This window comes from Acomys russatus, chromosome 2, assembly GCF_903995435.1.
Source record: "Acomys russatus chromosome 2, mAcoRus1.1, whole genome shotgun sequence".
Classification (NCBI taxonomy): domain Eukaryota; kingdom Metazoa; phylum Chordata; class Mammalia; order Rodentia; family Muridae; genus Acomys; species Acomys russatus.
Genome location: NC_067138.1, coordinates 57,923,404 through 57,931,169, shown reverse-complemented (window position 1 = coordinate 57,931,169; position 7,766 = coordinate 57,923,404).

Genomic DNA, 7,766 nt, shown 5'->3' with positions numbered 1-7,766 from the left:
GGCATGAACTCTGCAGGCGGCCCTGGTGCCGCCCTCAATGAACCCACTTTCGTTGGATCCTGTTTTTTCAAGCTGTGTTTTTTTAGTCTCCGCTTTAGGAACACATACACAGCTCAGGCCCATACCCGACTCCACCATACCTGTGAAGTATCCCAGGTCTTGGCTCTGGCTTTGTTTTAGGAGAAAAAGAGGGAGCCACAGGGCCCTTGCTTCCAAGTTTGAAGGACAGAGTTCCATCCATCAAGTTGTCCTCTGACCTCCATACACACACACACACACACACACACACATACACTTGTGCATACCCACACAGACAGATATGTAAAAATTTTAAAACTGGAACAAAAAAAAAAAAAAAAAAAAAGAGATGAGGTTACCACTGGGGTGTTAGAAATATTTTGTTTATGTGTTACAGTCAGAGTCTCAAGTAACCTAGGCTGGCCTCCCAACTCCTGATCCTCCTGCCTGGAATTATGGGTCTGTGGCACCAAACTTAGCTAAATAGTGCCCTCCCACCCCGCGCGATGTTCTTTTGAAATATCTCACTTTGTAGTCCTGGTTGACTCTGAACTTGCTCTGTAGTCCAGGCTGGCTTCTAACTTATAGGGATAAAATATCCTCAGTAATTTACACAAACCTCAACTCTTACCGAGGGAACACAGGCTTGCCTACTGCCTGCGGCCTTTACAAATCCTGTTCCCTGTGCTCAAAATAGCCCGCTCCACGTGACAAACTCTCTTTCTGAAGCTTTCAGCAACTGCAGCATTTTCAGGAGCGCCTACCCCGCCCCCGCCGCCCCCCCCCCCTATTGACTCTTTTTCATTGGAGAAATTTTTGTGTAATCCTGGGTGTATATGTATATAAAACCAGTATAAAAATCAAATATTTACTTGTGGTAAGTCATAAACTCATTTTAAAACAAGCTTTTCGACTGCATATAATCTTACTATTTGTTAAAGCAGCATGCTGAGATGGGTGGCTTGCTTGTTTTTACGTAAAGAAATTATGGCTAACCATTTGCTACAACAGGACATAATCTTCAGAGTTGGTTGATATTTTCATTTTATAATCACCAATGCTGAGAATACCATTTCACATAAATATGTGGTGTTGAAGGACAGAACTATATTTTAGACCTTTAAAAAAAAAATTCTGTCCCAATACTAAGCCAAAATTGATTTTAAAGAATTATGTTGGGCCTGTAGAAATGGCTCAGCCATTAAGAGCACAGGGTGCTCTAGAAGAGCAACAGGCTACATGGCAGCTCACACCCACTGTAAATCCAGTCATTGGGGATCTGACGCCATCTTCTGGCTTCCCCAGACACTGTATATACATCACACACACACACACACACACACACACACACACACGCTTCCCCAGATACTGTATATACATCACACACACACACACACACACACACACACACGCTTCCCCAGATACTATATCACACACACACACACAAATATACATATAAGATAATAAAATCCCTAATTTTTTAAAGTGTATGTGTGTCTGTGTGTGTGTGTGTGTGAGAGAGAGAGAGAGAGAGAGAGAGAGAGAGAGAGAGAGAGAGAGAGAGAATATATATTACACATGTGGTAGTGTCAGTAGAGGCCAAAAGCATTGGATCCCCTGGTGCTGGAGTTGCAGGTAGTTGTGAACTGCCCCATGTAGCTACTGGGGACCCAACTCTAGTCCTCTGCAAAAGCAACAAGAACCATGGACTACTGAGCCATCTCTCTAGTCTTCAAAGCAAAAATCTATATAATGGTTTTTTCCTATAAGTCAATAACTTAAGTGGCTATTTTTAAAATCAAACACCCTAACACAAAGCAATCCACCTAATCCTTCCATACTGAGGAATGGCAGTCAGAGACTTTTTTTTTCCTTAAGGAACTTTTGTTTCTGTAAGAGTGAAAACTGTATGTTCAGCAAAACAAACAACAACAAAAACACTGCAGTTCTCGTCATACAATTGTCTCAAATCTGAGTTGAGGTGGTTCAGGCAGTGTCACCAGCATTGCAAGTTATGATGGCTCATGCAGCGCAAAGCATGTACCATGTGCACTCAGAACCAAGCACAGTGAAGTCACATGACACAACACGGGCTGCCAGAAACGCTTGGGATTCCTCACATTGTATTTTGAATTGATTTTGGCCTTTGTATATTCAAAAGCATTTCACTATTGCTAAATTTTCTTGAACCTCACATTTAGATATGTCACCCCCATATGGGGTGCAGACCCACATTTTAGGGAGCTGAGTGTTAGGCAGTTGTATTTTATGATGGCATCACCCCCTTGTGTCAGGGTGCTATGAGAGAAACAGAACTCAGAAGAGAGAGAGACTGAGTCATTCACTACGAGAAATGACAGACTGTGGCCGAGGCTGGCTGGTCGATCTGAAACCCATGAGATAGGCCATCAGGAAGGGCAGACTGGACTGCTGGGCACCAGCCATCCGCAGTAGAGAAGCTGAATTCTTTCCTTCTTCTCCAAGGCAAGTTCAGACCGGCTCAGGATCACCCAGATGACCTCTATATCCCTTCCCACAGAAGTAGGCATAATCTAACACCTCCTGACACAACCTTGCTATGGCACATGATACGCGGGACTATGTCTTATTCACGCCTGCCCTTACAACAGAAAGAACGGGCCACGGAGGGCACTTGGAATTCTAGAACTCCAGATTGACTCTGATGCCCACTTGGGATCCCAGCACTAAGGAGGCCGGAGCAGGAGCATCACAAGTTCCAGGCCAGCCTGGGAGCATGGACACATCATGATACCCCATGTCAAAGCAGTGACGACAACAAAGCTAGAACGTGGGATGGAGACAGTCCGTGCTGAGGTGCTGGCTGGCTCCCAAGGGCAATTCTCAAGCAGGACAAGTAGCCAGGCATGGTGAAGCGAGCCTAGAACCCCAGCAGTTGAGAAGCTGAGTCAAAAGGATCAGTTCAAAGTCATTCTTTGCTGTATAGAGAGTTTGAGAGGCCAACCTGGGCTACATAGAAGGCCTTGTCTCAGCAGGAAGGTGACAAGCAGGTCTCTTGAGCAGGTTCCTGAAACTAGAGCACTGGTATTTACTGTGTCATACTTGGAGCTTCCTGGTTAAACATCAGTGCCTCCCTGGGAACTGGTAATACAACCACTGATCACCAAGCACAATGTATGACACAACAGGAAGAAGGATAGAGTGAGGCATGATAGGAGCCTCGGTTGGCCAGAGCGAATCTCTCCTCTGTTCTTCTCTTCCCTCCTCCTCCTCCTTCTTCTGCTTCTCTCTCTCTCTCTCTCTCTCTCTCTCTCTCTCTCTCTCTCTCTCTCTCCTTATTTAACAAGAGAACCTTTTTAAAAAATCTTATAAAAATATATAGTCTCACTCTTTGACCTAAGCTCTTCTCAGACTTGAGGCCCTCCTGCCTCAGCCTCCAGAGTTATGATTACTGGTATATGACCACCTGCCGTACAGAACCTTTACTGGCTAATTTGTTTGATCGTTTGTTCCTCTGAAAAGACTAGAGAACAGATTGTCTAGCCTCTCTTGCAGCTAGGTCTGGCCGTGTGGCCATTCATGCCATGTGTGGACAACAAGAGCTGGTGGCTATGCAACTCTCGCCACAGTACTGCACAACCTCCAGCTTTTACCCCTATGATTTCAGTTACTTGGAGTCATCTACAGTTTGACAATATTAAGGTGAATTTTCTTTTTTTTTTTTTTTTATTAATTTATTCTTGTTACATCTCAATGTTTGAATTTTCATCCAGATGTAAACAATTCATAATTTTCAAATTGCAGATCCTTCTGAGTAAAATGATGAACTCTGACTATCTTTCTCTGTACCGTCTGGTGCATGAATCTTCTTCTTGTCTAGAGCGTCTGCACTGTATGTGCTACCCACATGACTTGCTTACTGGATCAACAGCTATGGTATTGAGTGCTGATGCTGGTGTTCAGGTCACTCTGGTACATTTAATGATGGCTCCACATGCAACAGTAGTGATGCTGCAGTTCAGATAGGTCAAAGAGAAATCACAAAGTGCATCCTACATTTCAGTTCTCAGCTAAATCCAGAAAGAAAGAAAGAAAGAAAGAAAGAAAGAAAGAAAGAGTTACTATGATACAGAATGGAATAAAATATTTCTAAAGCAAGAGACCATGCTTATTTAACATACATTCATATGACTGTTCTTTTATTATTTATTGCTAGTCTTAAGCTTTATCATAAACAATTGAGATGATAAATATAGCACATATACTATTCACTCCTGTGGAAGTTATCTTCATTGTCAGCTTGACTTGGTTTAGAATCACACAGGAGACACACTTGTGGATATGACTTTGAGAGTGTTTCCAGAGAAGTTTCAGTGAGGTGGGAGGACCCACCCTGACTGTGGCTGGCAGCATCCCATGGGCTGGGGTTCCAGACTGAGTAAACAGGTATGAAGGAGAATGTAGGCTTTGAACTTTTCCTAACCCACTTTATTTGAGGTTCTTTAATGCTTATACCTCCCTTCCAACCCCACTACCCTAGACAGAAGAGAAAAGAGGTCAATAGGAACAGGAGAAGCAGACCTTTTTTTATACTCAGCTCCTTGGAGCAATTCCACTGGCATAGTTGGCAGGATTCCAATAGACCAGCTAAACAGTCAACTAGCAGTTCAGCAAAGGTGACTGTAACCGCAGTCTATGGAACCTGGTGCAGCAGCCGGAGTCCTGAGCCCCAAAGCCTTCACTGGAGCAGTTCTCTCTAGGAGCGTCTTGAAGTGGAGTGATGAACAGCCAAGACCAAAAAAGTCCCGCCTCTTGTTTTGTGTGTGTGTGTGTGTGTGTGTGTGTGTGTGTGTGTGTGTGTGTGTGTCCTCTCAGAGTCCATACTAGAATGTTTATCAGCTGGCAAAGACCATGCGCCCACAGAGGTGGTTCCTTTTCCAGTAGACAAAAATCACCTGTTCTCTCACAAGTCCCACACATGGGATCAAAACAAAAACATGGTTACATCCACTACAGGAGAAAGCTGAGTGAGCACCAGTGTTCCCCTCTCTGGGGCCTGACTGAGGTGCAATGTCACCCTCCAGTTTACTTTCTACTGCCTTGTGTTCCCTGCCATGACCCACTGTGGTCTTCTGAACTGTGAGCCAAGATAAACTCTTTCTCCCTTAGATTGCTTTTTCACAACTATGAGAATAGAAACTAAAATAATTACTATCTAAGATTTCAGAGATCTACTAGAGATTGATAATAATGAGGGAACAGCAATGTCCTTTTTTTAAAAAAAGTAAACTCTACAATTTATTCCATTTTCATGATTCTAGACAATATAGGGGCACTATCGCTAAGTGAAGTCAGGAAGTACCTTTCTCTCGTTTGACCAGATACAGCGCTCTGCATGTAGATTGACTTAACTAGTCCACCTGAGTTGAAAGCTAACCACAAAGAATCTTCTAGTCTTCCTAATGCAAGTCTTCCATGAGTATCCTCACTCTCTGCCAGGAGCACCAAAGTGGTATCTGTCAGTCCCTTGAAGCTTTCACTTGTTAACCCGGCAGCTCTCTCTTAAGGCTGTCTTCCACCAGCCCCCAGCAATCAAAACTCATAGTTGCATATAAAGATAGAACTGGCTCCCAAGCATTGATTCTGCCCAGATCCTTTCTCAGAGCAGAGGGCCCTTGACAGGAACAAAGGAAGGAGAGAAAAACAGGGAAACTTAGAAGGACATGAAAAAGGAAAAAGAAGACCCTGTGGTAGTTTAAGCCCCCACAGTTTAAGTTCATCTGTTTGGAAGCTCACCACTCCTCCCAGCCCCCGTTGGTGAAACTGTTTTGGGAAGGATTAGGTGGTATGACCTTGTTGGAGGAGATGTGTCACTGGCTTCTGCCTCAAACTTTCAGATAAGATGTAAGCTCTCAGCTACTGGTCAAGTGCCCTGCCTGCCTGCCTGCCTGCCTGCCTGCCTGCTGCCATGCTGGTCAGGGTCTAACCTTTGAAATTGTAAACAAGGCCCCAGTTAAATGCTATCTTTCCTAAGTTGCCTTGATTATGGTGTCTCTTCATAGCATTAAGCACCTGTGGGAGTAAGCACCTGTTAAGTCTGATAGAGCTTTTCCAGAAAGCCAGTGGAAAATTCGTTGGATCCTTGAATAACCTGACCCATCTCAGGTGAATTGGTAGGTTTTCTGACTGCCGCTTTTAATCTTCTCAATGTTTGGTGAAAAGTTGCCCAATGCCCTCTTACCTTAAAATTAGTTTCCAACAGGCTGATCCAGGGCTGGAGCTTCCCTAAAGAAAAAAAAGGATTTTGGGTCTTCCAGCTATACAAGTTACAGGTAGAGAAGGGGATGTGAACAATGAAGGAGTTGAATTTTCATACCCACACACAGCCCTGTGATCTGGAGGGAACTACTTTCCCCTGCCCCAGGCCCACCCAGCTGCTTAGAGTAGGCAGAGGAGGAAGAAGAGAAAGAAGGTACAAGTAACTATTTTCTCCTCTCTGCCATGGACCAGGAGATAAGCCAGGGGTTTCAAGTTTCACCAGGCACCCTTAGCCAGGTCAAAGATTTGGATCTCCCAAAAAAGAGGTCACAGGTCTTAAGCCTTGGTTGGGGGATAACCAGAGAAGCCCATTGGTTACTACAATGAAAATGGTGGCTGCAACACTCACCACCAGCACTTGGGAGCCACCAACATTGCCACTGCAATAGCAGCAGCTGTCAGCTGGCTTAGCCTGTCCCTGTCAGAAGGGGTGTGTGTCACAGTGTGAGCAGGCAGCTGTGGTCTTGAGATGGCTCATTCCTCTGTCCATTTTAGATCTGTTTCTGCAACCAACAGATCCGACAGAAACACACAGGGAGACACAGTCATATAGAGAGACACATAGTAAAGACAGCCAGGGGTGGCCACCTCACTCCATATACCAGAACTGATTAAAGGAGTCAGTCCAATGACATCTCACACACATCCCAGACAGGATTTACAGCTGGCCTCACCTCTTCTCTTGAGTCCTAACCAGAGGCTGTCTCCTACAGATTAAACTTACCTCTGGAGGTGTTCAGACCAGATGACTTTCGATTTACCCATTTTTCTTTTGGTTGGTGGTGTTGGGGTACATCCACAGTTTTGGGTAGCTATCTATTAGAGAGGATTTACCCCCCAAACCCTGGAACATCCCAGGGTGTGCACTTTCTAAGAGCCACCTCCAGCTGGCACAGCCTTTCCCTGCTACTGGGGTGGGGCATGGGTCCTGAGACCCCTAAGTATTGGGGTCTGATTTCTGGGGATCTCACTGGAAACCTCCAAAGTGTTATAGGGAGGTCACCAATGATAAGCACTCAGACACAGTTTATAACTAAGCTTTGTCCCAGCCAGCTGAGACTACACTCAGGTATTCAGAGCCCAAGTGGAGCCCTGAGGATTTAGGGTAAGAGGTTTAAAAAAAAAAAAAAAAAAAGCCATAACCTTGTATCTTGCTTGGCAGCTACAGGGGTATGCAGGGCAGGCGGGGGCGGGGGGCAGTTTGCACAAGCAAGCAGTTTAACAGAAGCTAAGATAAGTTAGCTGAGGCATCTTGTTTTCAGGTTCCTAGAATAGAGTTGGGTAATTTTCCACGGGATGCTTCATCACTGACCCATGCTTGCCTTTTACTTGGGTATTTACTTGAGTATTGGGGATCTAAGCTTAGGTCCTTGCATTACCAGAGTTAGAGGCTGTGGCTTCAGCTGCCTTAACAAGCCAGGCTCAGACCACTTCTCCTCAATAGCTAAGTG